We start from the raw sequence: 22,320 nt of genomic DNA on the forward strand, positions 1-22,320 counted from the left end.
TATTACAAAAGTAGTTTGAAATGTTTTGGCAAAGTTTACAGGTAACTTTTGAGATATTTTGTAGTCGCAAGTTGGAACTGGTGTTTTTCTGGATCAAAATCGCCAAATAAGTGGACATTTTGGATATATATCGACGGAATTAATCTAACAAAAGGACCATTTGTGATGTTTATGGGACATATTGGAGTGCCAACAAAAGAAGCTCGTCAAAGGTAAGGCATGAATTATATTTTTATTTCTGCGTTTTGTGTCGCGCCTGCAGGGTTGAAATATGCTTCTCTCTCTTTGTTTACTATGGTACTATCCTCAGAAAATAGCATCGTTTGCTTTTGCCGAAAAGCCTTTTTGAAATCTGACATGTTGGCTGGATTCACAACAAGTGTAGCTTTAATTTGCTATCTTGCATGTGTGATTTCATAAAAGTTTGCTTTTTATAGTCATTTATTTCAATTTGGCGCTCTGCATTGTCACTGGCTTTTGGCCAGGTGGGACGCGTCCCACATATCCCAGAGGTTAACATCAAGAGCAATGGTGACATCATTGGGGACCTTTAAGGTTGCAGTGACACATCTATTGCATAGCCGAGAGAATACTATCGACATCAACAAAGCCAGTCAGATGATTATTAAGAAGTTTTTCCAACACTTTTGATAAACGGGAAAAATAGAAATAGACCTATAACAGTTAGGATCAGCTTGATCTCCCCCTTAAATAAAGGACGCACCATGGCTGCCTTCCAAGCAATGGGAACCTCCCCAGAAAGGAGAGAGAGGTTAAAAAGGTTGGAGACCAGGTTGCTGCCCCTATCATCGCCAAGCCTAAGGAAGAAAGGGTCTAAACCATCTGACCCAGATGTTTTTGGGGGGTCAAGTTTAAGGAACTCCTTTACCACCTCAGACTCACTGACTGCCTGCAGGGAGAAACTTTGTAGTGGGCAGGGGGAAAAGAGGGAGAACCATCTGGGATAGGCCCATTAGAAGGGGTGGGAGATGAGGAAATGTTGGACGGGCAAGGAGGCATGGCTGAGTCAAATAGGAATCCTGAATTAATGAAGTGGTGATTAAAGAGCACAGCCATGTGTTTCTTGTCAGTAACAACCACATCATCAACTTTAAGGGACATGGGCAGCTGTGAGGAGGGTTTATTCTCTAGGTCTTTAATCCGTTTTCTAGGACTTCTTGGGGTTAGACCCACAGAGAGAGAACCTTTAAGCTCCTTTAAGTAACTAACTTTGGCCTTCCGGATAGCCTGAGTGCACTTATTTCTCATTTGCCTGAACGATTGCCAGTCAGCCTGAGTATGCGTGTGCGGAGCAATTCGTCAAATGCAACTCTTGAGGTGGAGTAACTCTGCAAAATCACGGTTGAACTAGGGGCTGAACCTGTTTTTAATTCTCATTTTCTTTATGGGGGTGTGTTTGTTAACAATACCACTGAAAATATCAAAAAAGAAGATCCAAGCTGAGGCCAGGTCATGAAGGAAGGCTTGCTCATTAAAGTTTTTTTAGCAAGCGTCTATGACAGGTCGTTTCACTGAGCAGCCATTACGAACACAGGCTGTAAAACAGTGATCAGTAAGGCCATTACAGAAAACACCAGACTTGATACCTATCAGGATTATTTGTGAGCATAACATCAAAGAGAGTATCATTTTCTGGGTGTTTGGAGTCATACCTTGTGGGATTTGTAATAATCTGAGAAAGACTTGCTTTAATAGTTGGTCTGGCATTTTAAGCATGTCCCAGTTTCGGTCACCAAGCAGGACAAATTCAGACTTAGTGTAAAGGGCCAGGAGAGAGCTTAGGGCAGGTAGGGTAAAGTCCGGTGCTGATTGAGGACGATAGCACCCAGCAACAATCAACAAACAGCTATTTCAAAGTTTATGCTTAAAACCAGCAAATCAAATTGTTTGGGGACAGACTTGGTGGAGACAACCGAGCACTGAAGGTGATCCCTGTTGAAACGCCCCCACCTTTGGAAGATCTGTCTTGCCAAAAAAGGTTAAAACCAGAAAGGTTAACATCAATATTCAAAACACATCTCAGTAATGACCAACACATCTGGATTGGAGCTGTGAACCCACACTTTCAATTAATCGATTTTAGGTAATAAGCTTCTAGTTTTAACGTGCAGAAAACCCAGGCTTTTACAAGAGCAGAAGTCAATGAAACAGATATCAGAGCACAAGTCAGAATAGGGGGTAGCAACAGTAGATGAGCCAAGGTGTACATGCACATTTCCAGATATAATCAACAGTAATACAAATCAGGGCATGGCGGAGGACAGGGAGAGCTCTGCAGTGCTGATTTATGACATTGAATGTGCATCAGATGGCAACAAGATCATATTGTACAGCAATTTCATCAGGTAACATGAATACAAAGCCGGCGAGAGGTGGTTAGAATAGGATGGGAGGCCAAAAGTCTGTGTAACCAATAGAGTCTGAGTCCCGAGTGTGGGAACAAACAGTCTGTCCCACGGTTGGGTAAAGAAAGTTTGTAGTCAACAAAGTATGCAGGAGTCATGAGGCAAATAGCAAAATGCACAAGAAAGTGTGTGAGTGCTGGAGGAGAGCGAAAGCTCGGGAGAGAGGGGTGAGTGTGGTGGGGGTACCTGTACCAGACAGGGGGAGACAGACCAGGGCAGACGGTGAACAGATCGCCAGGTGGAATCCAAGCAGCAGGCAACGGTAGTAGGTGTCACACCCACTTGGGAAAAACTTTTATTTCTGGAGGCAGATTTCTTGTAGAAAATGCCAGTGAATGCTCTTTGGACAGCAGGAGCGGGCTTCAGAGGATGCTTCAAAGACTCCGGCCACTTGTTGGGCCCAAAGGCCTCAACACCTTTTATCTCACACCTTAGTGCTAATTGAATTTGTATCTGGTCTGTCCTTGCAAGCCTGGGAGCCTTAACTTCAGTCCCCATAAATAAAATATATAATTGTAATGTACTTTATTTTACATTTTTCTTCTTGGTTTTCAAAATAGCATCAGACCAAACACTACCCACTCAGTGCCAGGTTGGATGGTGTCCTCAGATCTCTGCTGTTTGTTTGCTAGAGTACCCTAGAGTATAGCTTGGAAAAAGAAAACCTTGAAAGCAGTAATCTCTCCAGTTAATTTTGGTCAAAATTAGGTTGTAGGTTTTGATCTGAAGCGAAGGCCATGCTGTGGAGGGTAGCATCCTGCATATGTACCCACAGAAAAAAATCAAAGTTTATCTAACTCCAAATCTATCCTTTTGTAAAAAACATGTTGAAAAATGTGAAAGCTCACATGCAGCTGTCTCTCTCCCTGAGGGGGGCATGTCAGGTTGCGGATCCATCGATACAAAGGACCTCGTCCTTAAGTGGGCAAGGGAACATGGCGACATCACTTTCCAAGGCCACAAGATCAAATTCTACCAGGATTTCAGTTCTAGCCTGGCGAAGAAACGGGTCACATTCAACGATACCAAGTCCACTCTGTACAAAAAAGGAATCAGCTTTGGGCTGACTTATCCTGCGTGTCACCTTTAACGACAAAGTCAATTTTTTCCGAAACTCATGAAGAAGCTGAGTTCTTCTACTGACAGTGCATACATTGAATGCCTGGATTGGGATGATTTCTCACCTGCCTGTATTATGTGAGTAACGTTAGTTCTAGTGACACTAGGCTACATTCATCTATGGCCATCTATTGATCCATTTCTTGTGAAACAATTCTATGCTAAAGCTTGATGGGTGCAGCAGGTATGTTTGAAGCAGCACATAACTAGTTTGTGTTGTTGACAATGACATACTATGCTGTCTCTGCTCTTTGTAAACTTTCATTTGATCTTGTTTAGTTTCTTAAATCAAAGACAATCGCTGTTAAAAGCGCATCATTTTGATTTCTTTCTTTTTACTAAGGCTTGAACTTGCTGCTCCACTTATGGCAATCTATAGCCTACATTGCAGTTTGGCAGCCTTTAGGTCATTTCGGATACTAATGTTACCAATATTTGTATGTACCAATATTTGTATGTATGTATGTATGTATGTATGTATGTATATATATATATTTCACTGGGGGTCTGCTTGACATATACCCTTTTTTTGTGATTTTTTTTTAATGGACATTCTATACTACTGTGGTTTACGTTGGCCTTAATTGGTGTTGTTGGTCACTGATGGTTCTCAGTTACATTCACTTTATTTTGGACTCAACAACAACTCTTCTCTTCCAATTTTAATCGTTTAATTGTTGCACTAGCTGAAGAGTTGAGACCCATGGTTCGTTTGCTTAATTGTACATATCCAAAATGCTAGTTGTCCGTATACCATCATTTAATTGTTTCCCCCTAAGGACGTTTGTAACAATTTACCAATACAGGGGGCTGACCCTTTTTCATAGTCTACTAGTTAATTTAAAATGTTTCTCATTACTCAGACCTGTGGCAACACCTAGTGAACTACATTCATATTATGGCCAGTGAAATGCCACCGATTGCTGTTAACATCTGTCAATAACTGACGCTTAAGGTTATACTCTTTGTTTAAAGTGTGACCGAAACCCAAATTGTGCACTTGCCAACTGCCATATTATATATTTTTTATTTCAAGGTTGTATGTAACTTCTTTCCTAGGTCGGTTTGACCTCACATCACATTTAGGGTAATCAACGAATGCTGAGTAAGAGAATTCCTGCTGCTCGTCTCGTTCATGATTTTAAAATTAATTTTACCTTTATTTAACTAGGCAAGTCAGTTAAGAACAAATTCTTATTTTCAATGACGGCCTAGGAACAGTGGGTTAACTGCCTGTTCAGGGGCAGAACGACAGATTTGTACCTTGTCAGCTCGGGTGTTTGAACTTGCAACCTTCCGGAACTTGCAACTCTAACCACTAGGCTACCCTACCGCCCCATAGTGATGAGATTAGGATTCAAAATTTTTTCCTTTTTCTTTAAATGGTTTTATACCATCACTTGTATTTTATTTTTGGTTATGTTGGGGGTAGTGGGGCAAAGATTATTGTGCTCTGCTTCTCTAGAGGATTTTTGTTCTTCTTCAGATTAGTTTTTTCATGCTGCTCCTCTCGCAATATCTCTTTTAAGGATTCATGTCTAGTTCAACAACAAGTCAGGATGGTATTTTGGGGCTTCCAGTCAGACTGGTGACATGGAACATTTGCGGTTGTGGGGGGAAAGTTAAGTGCTTCTGAACAATTTCACATCTGAAGAGCCAGAATAATAATATCGCATTTCTTCAAGAAACGCACCTACATATTAACGACCATACTAGATTGCATAAAGCATGGGTTGGACAGGTTTTTAATTCTAATTTGAACGGAAAAGCCAGGGGAACAGCAATAGTAATTTCACCCTCACAGATCTTTTCAGATTCTGGAGGATGTTATACCATAGTTAGTGGCACCCTCTTCCAAACCCCTGTAGTACTTGCCAATGTTTACACCCCTAACTGGGGATGACACTAGATTTATGACACCTCATTTAGCCTCTCTCCCTAATCTTGACACCCACCGCCTCATCTTCGGCAGTGACCTTAACTCTGTTACTGAACCAAGACTAGAGCAGTCTAATCCCAGAACACTTACTCCTTCCGGGATGGCAAAAGCTCTTTCTATATTCATGACCCAAATGGGTTGTGTTGATCCATGGCGCTTCCTCCACCCGGTCACAAAAGACTTCTACTTTTCTCATGTTCATCAAGCCTACTCACGAATAGATTACTTTTTTTTATAGTTAGAGCCCTTCTACCCTCAATTAAAATTACAGAATATTCTGTTATAGTAATGTTGGACAATTCCCCAACATTCTGGATTTAGCTCTTACTCCAAAAGCAAAAAAAATGTTGAATTGGATTGAATTTAACACAGCTCTATTGTCCAACAAAAAATGATGACTTTATTTCAACCAACATAGATGTATTCATTCAAACAAATAAAAATTACAATACCTCCCCCTCTCTTCTTTGGGAGACTTTCAAAACGGTATTATAGGGAAAGAATTTCTTACAATGCTCATTATTTCAAAACAAAGAAAACTGAAATGTCAAGAACTGGTGGACTCAATCCTGGCAATAGACCACCAATATTCACCTTCTCCATCCCCTGAATTATACACAGAGGCTGAAACTTCAAACTCAACTTAATCTGCTTTCCACTGATAAAGAGTTTCTGTTGCAATGAACAAAGGGGACGTACTACGAATATGGTTGCAAGATCAAATCCATGAGCTGACAAGGTAAAAATCTGTCGTTCTGCCCCTGAACAAGGCAGTTAACCCACTGTTCCTAGGCCGTCATTGAAAATAAGAATTTGTTCTTAACTGACTTGCCTAATTAAATAAAGGAAAAATAAAAATGAGATTAAAGGTTCTAAAGTCGATTTATATTTTTTTAAACTCATAAACTAGTCCCATTACTATTAGATATGTTCACCGACTCATTTTCACAAGGCTCTCTCCCCCCTGATGCAAATTTAAGCCTCCATCTCACATATACTCAAGAAAGATAAACATCTAGCAGAATGTGGTGGATAACGGCCCATTTCACTTTTGAATGCTGATGTTAAACTATTAGTTAAGGTTATATCATGCCGGTTGGAGCCCTGCCTTCAGGATGTCATATCTGATCATCAAACAGGTTTTCCAATGTACGCCATCTTTTTAACATTATACTCTCTCCTTCTGTCTCTCCAGACCCCGAAATTGTTGTTTCTCTTGATGCTTAGAAGGCTTTCGACCAGATGGAGTAGGATTATTTATATAAGATTTTGGGAAGATTTAGGTCCAATTTCATCTCATGAATGCGTCTGCTCTATTCTGCTCCTATGGCTAGCGTACACACCAACTCTCAACATTCAAAATAGTTCCCCCTCTCCAGAGGGACTAGTCAAGGGTGTCCTATGTCCCCACAGCTTTTTGCACTTAGAACCACTTTCCTTGACCTTAAAATTATCCTCATCATTCACTGGAATCCACCGAGCTGGTGAAGAACAAAGTGTCGATGTATGCAGATGATCTACTATTATCACTAATCCTTCGAACTCTGTCAATAATATACTGCATATTTTAGACACATTTGGATCATTCTCAGGTTACAAATTGAACGTTCAGAGAAGTGAACGTTTTCCGATCATCCCCACTGCCAAGCAAATTCCCCATTGAGCCCTGCCTTTCCGTCTGTTTCCCTCTGGTTTTTCCTATTTAGGTGTGAATATAACAACATTTCTGGCTATCCTACATAAAAACTAACTTTGCAAATCTAGTCACGCGAGTTAAAGCGGCCTTCTAACGTTGGGATAGTCTCCCTCTCTCCTTAGCTGGCAGAATCTAATCTGTTAAACTTTCTTTTTTTTTACCTAGGATTCTATACCTTTTTCAATGTCTTCTGATCTTTCTGCCGAAATAATTTTTTACCAAGTTGGATAAGCTCACTCATTTTATCTGCGCTGGCAAATCACCTAGGAGACATAAAGCAATTACTTCAAAGAAGGAGACAAGATGGAGGATTGGCACTTCCAAAACTGGTGTAATGCTCCAAGTACCAACTGGTGCTCATTAGAAGCACACTCCTGCCAATCATCCTCCCTTTCTGCTCTTACTTGTGCCCCACTGTCCTTGTGTCCTTCAAAGTATACTGGAAACCCCATTGTGCACTCTATGAAGATCTGGAGACAATTTTAGACTGTCTGCCCCTTCTCTTCCAAGCCCTGTTTGTAACAACCACCTATTTTTAACCTCCAAACTTGACCCGGCTTTTGTTTTGTGGTGAGAAAGAGGTTTGGTATGTTTCAAATGTGTATTTTTAGCTAAATGTAATCTGTCTCATTCTAATCTTTCCACTATTTTCAAGCCTGTAACTTTGTTTGCTCTCATTTTCCCACCTTTCCTCAACTGCCTCCCAAGACGTTGCGAGAAGAGATTTTGTCCCTCTCGTGGATTCGGCAAGGTCTGATTTCGGGATTATATGACATTATGCTTTCCTCTGAACCCTCTCCAATAAACAAAATCAAGGCAGGTCAAGTTCACTACCCCAGTCTTACACAAGACTGGTGGGAGGAGGCCTTTCTTAGGGTTAACTCCACATCCTCATGTGCTCGGTTAAGTTTAAATTCAGTTCAAACTCTTGCACAGAATTCACTACACCAAAGAAAAACGTAGTAAATTCCTCCCAGACACAAATGAGATGTGATAGATGTCCATTCACTCTGGCAAACCACACCCATATGTTTTATTCATGTTCTAAGCTGTCTGAGTATTTGTCCTCCTTTTTTAACACTCAAGAATTCTAGATATTGACCTACAGCCTTGTCCTTTTATAGCTATATTTGGAGTTCTATCTTGTAGCCTCATCTCACTAAAAGTAAAGCAGACGTTGTAGAGTTTGCTTCCCTCATAGCCCGCTGGCAGATCTTGCTTAATTGGAAATCCTCCAAACCTCCCACTGCATCATCCTGGTTGAAAGATTTTATATATTTTCTATACTTCGGAAAAAAATTTAATAAAACAGAGGTTGTACTGATAACTTTTTATTGAGGTGGCAGCCTTTAATTTCCTTTTTTGAAAAGTTGCTTTCTATTGATCCAGATTAACAATTTTGGCCAACAGGGTATATGAGAGGGTGCGGGAGGGAAGGCATACTATGCTGTGATCTTTATTTATTTATTTTTGTGTATGTATATTTACATTATTATTATTTTCAATTGTATGTTTTAATATATTTTAGCATGTATGCTGCTTTTGTTAAGGGGAGGGAGGTGTTTCAATAAGTATAAGGGGATAAAAGTATGCATCTGTTCAATTGGTATTTCTTGATATGTCCAATAAAAATACATAAATCAAATAGATTTGAATTTTGATTACAACGTGCGCATATACTGTAGTTGTTTTAACGGAATAGCCTGCGTCTTTTCAGCTCAGATTTACCCACTAGGCTATGGCATACGACACAGCATAGGAATAACCTATAGGCCTAGTGTTTTTTTGTTTTTTTATCCATATTTCTTTATGTATTCATTCGGATTCACAGTGCGGACTGTGAATCAGAATTAGTTAGGGAACATAGATAATTAAGATGTCTTATCTGCATAATATGTTTATATGATATGCTTGTTATTAGAATGTATCCCTTCAGACTCCAATGTTGGCAGTTGCACTTCCTCCTTCAGCTGGGCCTCAAGTCAACTGGGCCCAGAGAGGGGAGAAGTCAGGCTTGTCTTTCACATGTCTCTGGTGCTATGCAGAATATCAGAAAGAGAAGTGGACAGGAGGGAACATTGTCTTCATATGTGAATGGGTCTTTACCTATTGTAAACCACGTGAAGGGGTGGCGTGATTAATGGGGAACCAATTACTTGTCTCCACAATGTCTGTGCGTCTGTCACTCCCTCCATTGGCCTTGGGGGAGATAAGATAAGAGAAAAAAATTGTGTGGGGTCGTGTCTGGAACCATTGTATGTCAACTCTGATGTTGCACCTATCCTGGGGTAGTGTATGACCTAGAGGCTCACTCCCCTCAGTGAGATTGTCCAGTCATGTGGTCAAGAAGGGGTTTTACTTGAGATGGGAGTATCTAGAGTTGACAATTGATTTATGCCATAGAATTAATTGGTGTTTCTGTGCTATGAAGTACCAGGAACGAGATCGGAGCCTCGTCTTAGGGGCCAGACTAAACTATAAGAACAGTCTTCATAGCAAATGCTATCTGGCTGGGGGATACTCCTTTCTCATATATCAAGTTTCACCTTGTGACCCATTCTATACATCTGTTGTTTGTCATAAAGAATAAAAGGACGTATCTTTTTTATAAAATATATTTGTATTCTTTGTATGTCAGAGCTACTCGCCACAACACTTGGAAGTGTTGAGCCAACCAGCCTCATCATTATGGAAGCAATTATTCTATGCTTTCCTTATTAATACGTTTTGAATAAAAGTGATATCCTGATTGGTGATTGACCTTGTCTCTTCTCATTATTGATTAGAATTTCCACCACAGGACCAAACAGAGGTCCCGTACCGAATGGTTCAGGACGAATACATGTACTGTTACAGCCCTAGTAGACACGGTCCTTCGCTCCCGCCTACCCTCACCGTCATTAACAGAACTGCGGGAAAACAATGCCCGACAGGCAGGGGCGAAGGACACTGTCTAGTACCGGTTGCCCCCGCTAGCACAGTAGGCAGGGGGCTGGGACGCCATCATGTGCTAGCTAACTAACTAGTTAGTGACACCTTGTGCTAGCACACAGTGTCACTCCCGCCTCCCGCGTACTGGAGAAAACCGTGCCCGACAGGCAATGCCGAAGGACACTGTTGACTGGTCGTACCCGACACCCGCTTGCGCAGCAGGCGTGAGGCTGACACTGTGTAGTAGTTATCGACACCGTATGCTTGCTAGTTAGCTAAATCACGATGTAGCTCCCTCCTGCTGTGTACCAGTCCTCATTAGGACTAGCTGTCCTGCTCTCGCAGTCGTTAACAGAACAGAGGGAAAACAGTGCCCGACAGGCGGGGTAAAGGACATGGTCTTCCGGAGCACGGCTAGCTAGCTCTCATTGTCGCCCCGTCCCTTCTTCTGTGGGGTTTATCGGCAGCTGGCATCCAACGCTATTGTGCACTAGTGCCACCTACTGTACTGGAGCCAAGCTCCCCAGCCAGTCCTAACTTGAAAATGGACCAATAGAAGAGGGTATAAATAAAGAGGGGTTCCTGCAGATGCAGTTATGCCCCGAATTGGGGGCCGCAATTGCACATTTCTCAGTCAAACTCATCGTCAACATCTCAAAAGCGCAGATATGGAGCAAGAAATTGTACATTATTAAAGAAATTGTATATTATTAGTCCACCGGATCCATTATTTATTTTCTCTGGAAACGCAGGTCCACAACATAAGGACCGAGGTAAAGTTGGTTTTATATTCACACATTTGGACATTCAACAGACATTCGCCAAAAGCCATTTGCAAATGTAAAAATCAATAACTAATTCACCATTTATCACAGAAACATCAAACTAGGTATGATTTATTCTATAAATGTCAAGTATACTTTTACAACCCTTGCTTTGAGTAATATTCCAGTTCTGATATGATAGAAATACATGAAATGCCATTTAAAGCTATATAAATCAGTAACGTTTTCACTGATTATGACAGAAAAATCAAACTAGGTATGATTTATTCTATAAATGTCAAGCATACTTTTACAACCTGGTTTGAGTAAAAATTCCAGTTGACTTGATAGAAAAACATAATATCTATAAAATGCCATTTAAAGCCATATAAATGAATAACGTTTTCACTGACTGACAATCATCAAACTAAGTATGATTTATTTTATGTCTAGTATACTTTTACAACGTTTGCTTTGAGTAGAAATGCCGGTCTTAATTTGATAGAAATACATAAAATCTCAAATATCGCAATTAATTAATCAATTAATAATGATGTGATTGTAGCAGAAAAAAGGGAAACTATGCATTTATTTGCAATAACTTTAAAGAAATGTTAATTTCAAGTGCAATTTGTTCTATATGAAGTTGTACAATGTTTACAATCCTAAATTGTATGCCAAATCGGGTCAGAACATTCAACAACCTCTGACTCCACTTCGTCAGAATTCTGAAGTAGGAAATCAACAAGCTCAGCGTCGTTCTGCTCAAAGTCCAGGTCACCTTCTCCATACTCATTGATCTCAGATCCCAACTTTGTTCACCTCATATCCTCTACTGCAGGTTTGGTAGTGGATAGTCTCTCCACTGGATGGTTGAGTCTGGCCTCTCCAGGCACCACCAACGCTGGTACCCCCTGCTCACTTTGAGATGGCTCCTCCAGAATTTCCCTCTCCTCCTTCCCTGTGTAGAATATGAACTGCCTGGTACTGCTCTGCTCCACATTCAATTGGGATTGACCTTGACTAACCTGGGGGTCATTCAAACCATTTGTTTTGCTAGCACAGACTGGAATATGTTCCGAGATTCTTCCGATGGCATTGAGGAGTACACCACATCGGTCACTGCCTTCATCAATAAGTGCATCGAGGACATCGTCCCCACAGTGACTGTACGTACATACCCCAACCGGAAGCCATGGATTACTGGCAACATTCGCAGTGAGCTAAAGGGAGGAGCTGCCTCTTTCAAGGATTGGGACTCTAACCCGGAAGCTTATAATAAATCCCACTATGCCCTCTGACGAACCATCAAACAGGCAAAGCGTCAATACAAGACTAAGATCGAATCGTACAACACCAGTTCCGGATGTTACAGGGCTTTTGCAAACTATTACAGACTACAAAGGGAAACACACAAGAGCTGCCCAGTGACACAAGCCTACCAGACGAGCTAAATAACTTCTATGCTCGCTTTGAGGCAAGTAACACTGAAACATGCATGAGAGCATCAACTGTTCTGGATGACTGTGTGATCACGCTCTCCGCAACCGATGTGAGTAAGATCATTAAAACAGGTCAACATTCACAAGGCCGCTGGGCCAGACGGATTACCAGGACGTGTACTCTGAGCATGCGCTGACCAACTGGCAAGTGTCTTCACTGACATTTTCAACCTCTCCAAGTCTGTAATACCAACATGTTTCAAGCAGACCACCATAGTCCCTGTGCCCAAGATCACGACGGTAACCTGCCTAAATGACTACCGACCCATAGCACTCACATCTGTGGTCATGAAATGCTTTGAAAGGTTGGTCATGGCTCACAAACACCATTATCCCAGATACCCTAGACTAGAGGTTGACCGATTAATCGGAATGGCCAATTAATTAGGGCCAAATTCAAGTTTTCATAACAATCGGAAAGCTGCATTTTTGGACGTTTTATTATTATTTTTTATTTTTTTTACACCTTTATTTAACTAGGCAAGTCAGTTAAGAACACATTCTTATTTTCAATGACGGCCTAGGAACAGTGGGTTAACTGCCTTGTTCAGGGGCAGAACGACAGATTTTTACCTTGTCAGCTCTGGGATTCAATCTTGCAACCTTACAGTTAACTAGTCCAACGCTCTAACCACCTTTCATTGCAGGCTGCCTACCACCACCTTTCATCCACTGAGCGGTGGTAGGCAGCCTTTCATTGTACTCCACGAGGAGCCTGCCTGTTACGCAAATGCAGTAAGAAGCAAAGGTAAGTTGCTAGCTAGCATTAAACGTATCTTACGATCGATGCAACACAGGGGGATGATTTAACAAAATCTCATTTGCGAAAAAAGCACAATCGTTGCACGACTGTACCTAACCATAAACACCAATGCCTTTCTTAAAATCAATACACAGAAGTATATATTTTTAAACCTGCATATTTAGCTAAAAGAAATCCAGGTTAGCAGGCAATATTAACCAGGTGAAATTGTGTCACTTCTCTTGCATTCATTGCACGGAGAGTCAGGGTATATGCAACCGTTTGGGCCGCCTAATTTGCCTGAATTTTACGTAATTATGACATAACATTGAAGGTTGTACAATGTAACAGGAATATTTAGACTTAGGGATGCCACCCGTTAGATAAAATACTGAACGGTTCCGTATCTCACTGAAAGAATAAATGTTTTGTTTTCGAAATGATAGTTTCCGGATTCGACCAACTGACCAAAGGCTCGTATTTCTGTGTGTTATTATGTTATATTTGATAGAGCAGTCTGACTGAGCGGTGGTAGGCAGCAGCAGGCTCGTAATCATTCATTCAAACAGCATTTTCGTGCGTTTTGCCAGCAGCTCTTCCCTGTGCTTCAAGCATTGCGCTCTTTATGACTTCAAGCCTATCAACTCCCGAGATATAACAAATACATTTTTTTTTTAAAGTAAAGTAGTCCTATAAATACTATATTAACTACAACCTAAAACCTCTTACCTTGGAATATGGAAGTCTCGATTAATCGGTATCGGCTTTTTTTTTCTTCTCCAACACTTTGTACACCAATAATCGGTATCGACGTTGAAAAATCATAATCGGTCGACCTCTACCCTAGACCCACTCCAATTTGCATACCACACCAGCACTCCACACTGCCTTTTCCCACCTGGACAAAAGGAACACCTATGTGAGAATGCTATTCATTGACTACAGCTCAGCGTTCAACACCATAGTGCCCTCAAAGCTCATCACTAAGCTAAGGACCCTGTTACTAAACAGCTCCCTCTGCAACTGGATCCTAGACTTCCTGATGGGCCACCCCCAGGTGTTAAAGGAGATGGAGATGATTGTGGACTACAGGAAAAAGGAGTACGAGCACGACCCCATTCTCATCAACGGGGCTGTAGTGGAGCAGGTTGAGAGCTTGAAGTTCCGTGGCATCCACATCAACAAACTAACATGGTCCAAGCACACCAAGACAGTCATAAAGAGGGCATGACAAAATCTATTCCCCCTCAGGAGACTGAAAAGATTTGGCATGGGTCCTCAGATCCTCAAAATATTTTACAGCTGCACCATCAAGAGCATCCTGACAGGTTGCGTCAATGCCTGGTATGGCAACTGCTCGGCCTCCGACCGCAAAGGCACTACAGAGGGTAGTGCGTACGGCCCAGTACATCACAGGGGCCAAGCTTCCTGCAATCTAGGACCAATATACCAGGTGGTGTCAGAGGAAAGCCCTAAAAATTGTCAAAGACTCCAGCCACCCAGGTCATAGACTGTTGTCTCTGCTACCACACGGCAAGCGGTACAGGAGCGCCAAGTCTAGGTCCAAGAGGTTTCTAAACAGCTTCTACCCCCAAGCCATAAGACTCATGGACAGCTAATCAAATGGCTACCCAGACTATTTGCAACCTGCTGCTCTTTAATTATGTTCTTCTTATCTCTTGCTTTTTTCTTAATTTAGATTTTTTAGGTATTTTCTTAAAACTGCATCATTGGTTAAGGGCTTATAAGTAAACATTTCACTGTTGTATTCAGTGCATGTGACAAATAAAATTTTATTTGAAATCAATGTTTGCATTTTTTTGTGCAACAGTTCCACATTCTAAAGTAGTTTCAAGGCACAACAGTCATTTACTTATAAGTATCTAATTTAACAGCAAAGAGAACCCTTCCAATAATTTTCTATTTTGGCTTTGTTGAAGTCCTTTGTCATCCCCATACAAGCAAATGGTACCATCTCCTGAGGTAATAAATTAAACTGTTCAACAGTTCAACTGTTCTATAGCTCGCAACCCCCTTTGCATCTGGAACAGTGTGAATTCAAAACTGTTGATGAAACTAGGAAAAGGAGATAGACTGTTCAAGTTTTTAAGTCCAGTTGGAGTTTATTAGTCAGTACAAGTTTTGGAACTTTTGAGTTACAAAAGACCATCAGACGGTGTTGTCATTTTACACATTCTAAAGTTCAAACAAACAGTAAAAAAAATACCTGAATACTTCTCTGCATGCTTCAGTGTCTAGCAAGCCAAGACCATGGGACTTGGTGTATGTAGGAGCAATTTATTTGTGTGAATAGGGTGGTGAACCTAATAAAGTGGCAACTGAGTGTAGATATCACAAACAACTCCTTTTGAGCAGTGTCTGTTATACGATGATCAATGGGTAGAATGGTAAATCTGATCCAAGGTCCTCATAAGCTCACTTGGATATATAGAGTTGGAGGTAAAGAAATAAAATATGAAACTAGGACATTAAAACACTGGCAGAATTCTTTCATCCACATAAAATATGTATTTTAAAGTATAAATACCCTTCTAAGACCACCGTTTTTCTGGACATTTTAAAAAGGTTTGCAAATAGTTCTTTCTGCAAGGAATGTGAATTGAAAGGGATATGATAATACCTACAGTTGACATCAGAAGTTTACATACACTTAGGTTGGAGTCATTAAAACTTGTTTTTCAACCACTACACAAATTTCTTGTTAAGAAACTATAGTTCTGGCAAGTCGGTTACGACATCTACTTTGAGCATGACACAAGTCCTTTTTCCAACAATTGTTTACAGACAAATTATTTCACTGTATCACAATTCCAGTGGGTCAGACGTTTACATACACGAAGTTGACTGTGCCTTTAAACAGCGTGGAAAATTCCCGAAAGTGGTGTCATGGCTATAGAAGCTTCTGATAGGCTAACTGACATAATTTGAGTCAATTGGAGGTGTACCTGTGGATGTATTTCCAGGCCTACCTTCAAACTCAGTGCCTCTTTGCTTGACACCATGGGTAAATCAAAAGAAATCAGCCAAGACCTCAGAAAATAAATTGTAAACCTCCACAAGTCTGGATCATCCTTGGGCGCAATTTCCAAACGCCTGAAGGTATCACGTTCATCTGTACAAACAATAGTACGCAAGTATAAACACCATGGGACCACGCAGCCATCATACCGCTCAGGAAAGAGACGTGTTCTGTCTCCTAGAGATGAACGTACTTTGGTGCGAAAAGTGCAAAACAATCCCAGAACAGCAGCAAAGGACCTTGTGAAGATGTTGGAGGAAACAGGTACAAAATGTATCTATATCCACAGTAAAACCAGTCCTATAATCGACATAACCTGAAAGGCCGCTCAGCAAGGAAGAAGCCACTGCTCCAAAAACCACCATAAAAAAGCCAGACTACGGTTTGCAACTGCACATGGGGACAAAGATCTGACTTTTTGGAGAAATGTCCTCTGGTCTGATGAAACAAAAATAGAACCGTTTGCCCATAATGACCATCATTATGGTTGTAGGAAAAAGGGGGAGGCCTGCAAGCCGAAGAACACCATCCCAAACGTGAAGCACAGGGGTGGCAGCATCATGTTGTGGGCGTGCTTTGGCTTCATGGGGGAGGAAAATTATGTGGATATATTGAAGCAACATGCCAAGACATTAATCAGGAAGTTAAAACTTGGTCGCAAATGGGTCTTCCAAATGGACAATGACCCCAATCATACTTACCAAGTTGTGGCAAAATGGCTTAAGGACAACAAAGTCAAGGTATTGGAGTGGCCATCACAAAGCCCTGACCTCAATCCCATAGAAAATGTGTGGGCAGAACTGAAAAAGCATGTGCAAGCATGTGCAAGCAAGGAGGCCTACAAACCTGACTCAGTTACACCAGCTCTGTCAGGAGGAATGGGCCAAAATTCACCCTACTTATGTGGGAAGCTTGTGGAAGGCTACCCGAAACACTTGACCCAAGTTAAACCATTTAAAGGCAATGCTACCAAATACTAATTGAGTGTATGTAAACTTCTGACCCACTGGGAATGTGATGAAAGAAATAAAAGCTGAAATACATAAATCATTCTCTCTACTATTACTCTGACATTTTACATTCTTAAAATGAAGTGGTAATCCTAACTGACCTAAAACAGGGAATTTTAAATGGGATTAAATGTCAGGAATTGTGAAAAACTGAGTTTAAATGTATTTGGTTAAGGTGTATGTAAACCTCCGACTTCAACTGAATGTAGGTGATGTAGTTTCTCCACTGGTATAATGTGTGGTAGTTGCACACCTCTCTGCTGAATTATGTAGAGGTGATTTGGGTCAGTTGATATTTTTTTTCATGATGTTTTGTGAAAAATCATTTTCACGTAGGCTTTGTGCTAGCAGTTTGAGAAAGAGAGCAAATAGCATAGGGACAGACTGGTTGAAGTCCTAATTTTTAAATGGTTAGGGCCAGTAGATTACAGAGGGGTTCACATACAGTTCAGAAGCAGTCATAATGTATACGTTTAGCCCAAAAACAAAGCATGTACTGTCCACTTCTTAAATTAGTGCTTTTTTTGTTATCCACCCTTTGGTATCTTGCAATACCATGCTAATTTATATATTACACACACACACACACACACACACACACACACACACACACACACACACACACACTACTATTCTAAAGTTTGGGGTCACTTAGAAACATCCTTGTTTTTAAAAGAAAAGCTATTTTTTGGTCCATTAAAATGTATCAAAAATACAATGTAGACATTGTTAATGTTGTAAATGACTACTGTAGCTGGAAACTGAAGTTTTTTATGGAATATCCACATAGGCGTACAGAGGCCCATTATCAGCAACCATCACTCCTGTGTTCCAATGGCACGTTGTGGTAGCTAATCCAAGTTTAGAAAGCCCTTTTGCAATTATGTTAGCACAGCTGAAAACTGTTGTTCTGATAAAAGAAGCAATAAAACCGGCCTTCTTTAGACTAGTTGAATATCTTGAGCATCAGCATTTGTGGGTTTGATTACAGGCTCAAGGTGGCCAGAAACAAAGAACTTTCTTCAGGAACTCATCAGTCTGTTCTTGTTCTGAGAAATGACTATTCCATGTGAGAAATTAGGAAGAAACTGAAGACCTCGTACAACGCTGTGTACTACATCCTTCACAGAACAGCTCTGTGGCGCTAACCAGAATAGAAGGAGGAGTGGAAGGTCGCCTCTTCACTGTTGACGTTGAGACTGGTGTTTTGCGGGTACTATTTAATGAAGCTGCCAGTTGAGGACTTGTGAGGCGTCTGTTTCTCAAACTAGACACTCTAATGTACTTGTCCTCTTGCACCGGGACCTCCCACTCCTCATTCTATTCTGGTTAGAGCCAGTTTGCGCTGGTCTGTGAAGGATGTAGTACACAGCGTTGTACGAGATCTTCAGTTTCTTGGCAATTTCATTTCTCAGAACAAGAATAGACTGACGAGTTTCAGAAGAAAGTCCTTTGTTTCTGGCCAGTTTCAGCCTGTAATCGAACCAACGAATGCTGATGCTCCAGATACTCAACTAATTTAAAGGACAGTTTTATTGTTTTATTGCTTCTTTAAATCAGAACAACAGTTTTCAGCTGCTAACATAATTGCAAACAGGTTTTCTAATGATCAATTAGCCTTTTAAGGGCCTCCCGGGTGGCGCAGTGGTTAAGGGCGCTGTACTGCAGCGCCAGCTGTACCATCAGAGTCCCTGGGTTCGCGCCCAGGCTCTGTCGTAACCGGCCGCGACCGGTGCGAGCTGTGTTAATAAGCAGTATGGCTGATTGGGTTGTGTATCGGAGGACGCATGACTTTCAACCTTCGTCTCTCCCGAGCCTGTACGGGAGTTGTAGCGATGAGACAAGATAGTAGCTACTACAACAATTGGATACCACGAAATTGGGGAGAAAAAGGGGTAAAATTCACACACAAAAACAAACAAAAAACAATAAACTTGGATTAGCTACCACAATGTGCCATTGGAACACAGGAGTGATGGTTGCTGAAAAATGGGCCTCTGTACGCCTACGTAGACATACCATTAAAAATCAGCCGTTTCCAGCTACAATAGTCATTTACAACATTAACAATGTCTACACTGTATTTCCAAACAATTTTATGTTATTTTAATGGACAAAAAAAAAAAAATCTTTCAAAAACAAGGACATTTCTAAGTGAGCCCAAACTTTTGAAAGGTAGTGTGTTATGGTTCACTCTTAGTTTTCCTTATCTCCACTGTGGAAAGTCCATCTTGGTCCTCTTGATCCATCCACCTGTCTCCTTTGTTTGTCAGGCCTGACCCCTTCATCCCGTAGTTTTTTCCTGTAATCTAATTTAATATGACTGAAGATGCAGAATTTTATGCCAGCCCCCTTCTAAAAAGGGTATAACAGACTCGTTAGAACTTTTGACCACACGTCTTCCATCAAATCAAACTGGAATTTTTACTCAAAACAAAAGTTGTAAAAGTATGCTAGACATTTATAGAATAAACCATATCTAGTTTTATGTTTCTGTGACAATCAATGAATTAGTTATTAATGTTAAATGGCTTTTGATGAATGTCTGATGAATTTCCGAATGTGTGAATAGAAAACCAACTTTACCTCGTCGCAAATCATACGAATAACTGAGACCATGTTGGGCAATGCTAGCTAGCTGGCTAGCTAAAGACGAGACTTTGGTGCATTGTAAATACGCAATGCGCTATCTTTCCATATCGAAATAAATGCATATAAGACTAATTGTATGCTAGCTGACCAGTTATTTAGATAACTAGTCATATTTTGGTTATTGCACAAGTTTGAGCTTACAAAGAAATGTAATACTTCTAAAACATGACCAGCCTGCTGTAGCATCAGTGGACTTGTTCACACAGGCTAACGTTAGTTACAGCTACCTAGCTAATGAACAGTCATTGATTTTTTTTTTTTTTAAGTGACATCTTTGGCAGTGACGTTCAATCACAAATGACAAAATCAGGCAGTGAGCTAACGTCTTACAGCCGGCTAGATAACGTATGCAAAGTTAACGTTATTTCAACGACTATATACACATTCTGTATAGAACACGTATAAAACCAAGGCTACAAATTGAATCGCAATAGTACAAAAAAAATGGCTAGCTAGAAAGCTAATATTTAGCAGCTAGCTAACATTGACCAGTTAGCAACATTACTAGCTAGCTAAGCCAAAACACCACGAACGTTTGAAAACCAAGACAAGTAGTTAGCTAGCATGACATGGGTAGGTAGATAACGTTCATTCTTATAGTACCATTAGACCGCTCACGTTAGTTCACTCCTGTTCTGGCCTAGCCAAAAAGGCCCAGTAGCGGTCGCTAGCTAGCCACTAGGCTAACACAAACATGCTAGCTTGTTAAATCGAAATGAATGGAACGAAGTTAGGGAGATTTACATAGATATTTTGCAGTCGGGTCAGCGGCCTGTCGAAACTCGTGTCCTGGAAAAAGCGATTAGCGAAGTCCCGGGGGTGCCCGCTTGGATGATCCACATGTTCAAACTGTTAGTTTTTGACTACAAGTATATTTTACAATAAAAGTGCTGTGCAAGGGCTTCCAAAATTCCGATAGTTACCCCTTCCAAAATATTTAGACCAGCCAGTGATTGTGCCCGGGGACGCTCTAGCACCTCAGCTGGACAACATGACGGTTTGCAACTGTAAAACAAAAAAAGTCTAATTGACCCCAGATGTTGACTACTAGCACATTGCTTTAGGATAACACAAAACCGCCTCTCCTAGATTTGCAGATAGCCAAGTCTAGATAAATGTGGTCTGGCAACAACAGTGCTCAGGGGCGGATTGGCCTTCTAGCAATTCTGGCAAATGCCAGATGGGCTGGACCTTTTTTGTTGACGCATACAAAATGTTTTTAGATTTAATTTTTCTTTATTTAACTAGGCAAGTTAGTTCAGAACAAATTCTTATTTACAATGACGGCCTACCCCGGCCAAACCCTAGCAACGCTGGGCCAATTGTGCGCTGCCCTATGGGACTACCAATCGTGGACAGTTATGATTAGAGGTCGACTGATTAATCGGAATGGCCGATTAATTAGGGCCGATTTCAAGTTTTCATAACAATTGGAAATCAGTATTTTTGGTGGCCGATTTCCGATTAAAAATTATTATTTTTTAAATTGTATACCTTTTATTTAACTAGGCAAGTCAGTTAAGAACACATTCTTATTTTCAATGACTGCCTAGGAACTGTGGGTTAACAGCCTTGTTCAGGGGCAGAACGACAGATTTTCACCTTTCACCTTTTCACCTTGTCAGCTCAGGGGTTCCAATCTTGCAACCGCACAGTTAACTAGTCCAATGCTCTAACCATTGCACTACACGAGTAGCCTTTTTTTGATAACGTTTTGTTATCAAAATGATAGTTTCCGGATTCAATCATATTAATGACCAAAGGCTCGTATTTCTGTGTGTTATTATGTTATAATTAAGTCTGATTTGATAGAGCAGTCTGACTGAGCAGCAGCAGGCCCTTAATCATTCATTCAAACAGCACTTTTGTGTGTTTTGCCAGCAGCTCTTCGCAAGCACAGTGCTGTTTATGACTTCAAGCCTATCAGCCTAATGGCTGGTGTAACCAATGTGAAATTGCTGGCTAACTAGCTGGGTGTGCGGTAATACTGTTTCGAACGTCACTCGCTTTTAGATTTGGAGTAGTTATTCCCCTTGCGCTGCAAGGGCTGCGGTTTTTGTGGAGCGATGGGTAACGATGCTTCGAGTGTGGCTGTTGTCGATGTCTTCCTGGTTCAAGCCCAGGTAGGGGCGAGGAGAGGGACGGAAGCTATACTGTTACACTGGCAATACTATAGTTCCTATAAGAACATCCAATAGTCAAAGGTATATGAAATACAAATGGTATAGAGAGAAATAGTCCTATGAATACTATATTAACTACAACCTAAAACCTCTTACCTTGGAATATTGAAGACTCATGTTAAAAGGAACCACCAACTTTCATATGTTCTCATGTTCTGAGCAAGGAACATAAACGTTAGCTTTTTTACATGGCACATATTTTACATGGCACACATTTTTACATGGCACATATTAGTTTCTTCTCCAACACTTTGTTTTTGCATTATTTAAACCAAACTGAACATGTTTCAGTATTTATTTGAGGCTAAATTGATTT

General features: G+C 40.8%; 1 protein-coding gene across 7 annotated transcripts in view; it reads right to left on the reverse strand.

Moving 5' to 3' along the window:
* Positions 1 to 20,941, reverse strand: part of tlcd3bb (TLC domain containing 3Bb) — a 46,233-nt gene extending 25,292 nt beyond the window's left edge. The window contains exon 1 of one of the 7 annotated variants that reach the window (XM_024387123.2): positions 20,566 to 20,941. The gene's annotated coding sequence lies outside the window, so the exon portion shown is untranslated. Of the gene's footprint in view, positions 1 to 2,612; positions 4,734 to 9,286; positions 10,996 to 20,424; positions 20,544 to 20,565 lie in introns of those variants that run through there. The other 6 variants (XM_024387116.2, XM_024387115.2, XM_024387121.2 and 3 more) reach the window with 6 other exon arrangements.
* Positions 20,942 to 22,320: the final 1,379 nt, after the last annotated feature.

Source organism: Oncorhynchus tshawytscha, linkage group LG24, assembly GCF_018296145.1.
Source record: "Oncorhynchus tshawytscha isolate Ot180627B linkage group LG24, Otsh_v2.0, whole genome shotgun sequence".
NCBI lineage: Eukaryota > Metazoa > Chordata > Actinopteri > Salmoniformes > Salmonidae > Oncorhynchus > Oncorhynchus tshawytscha.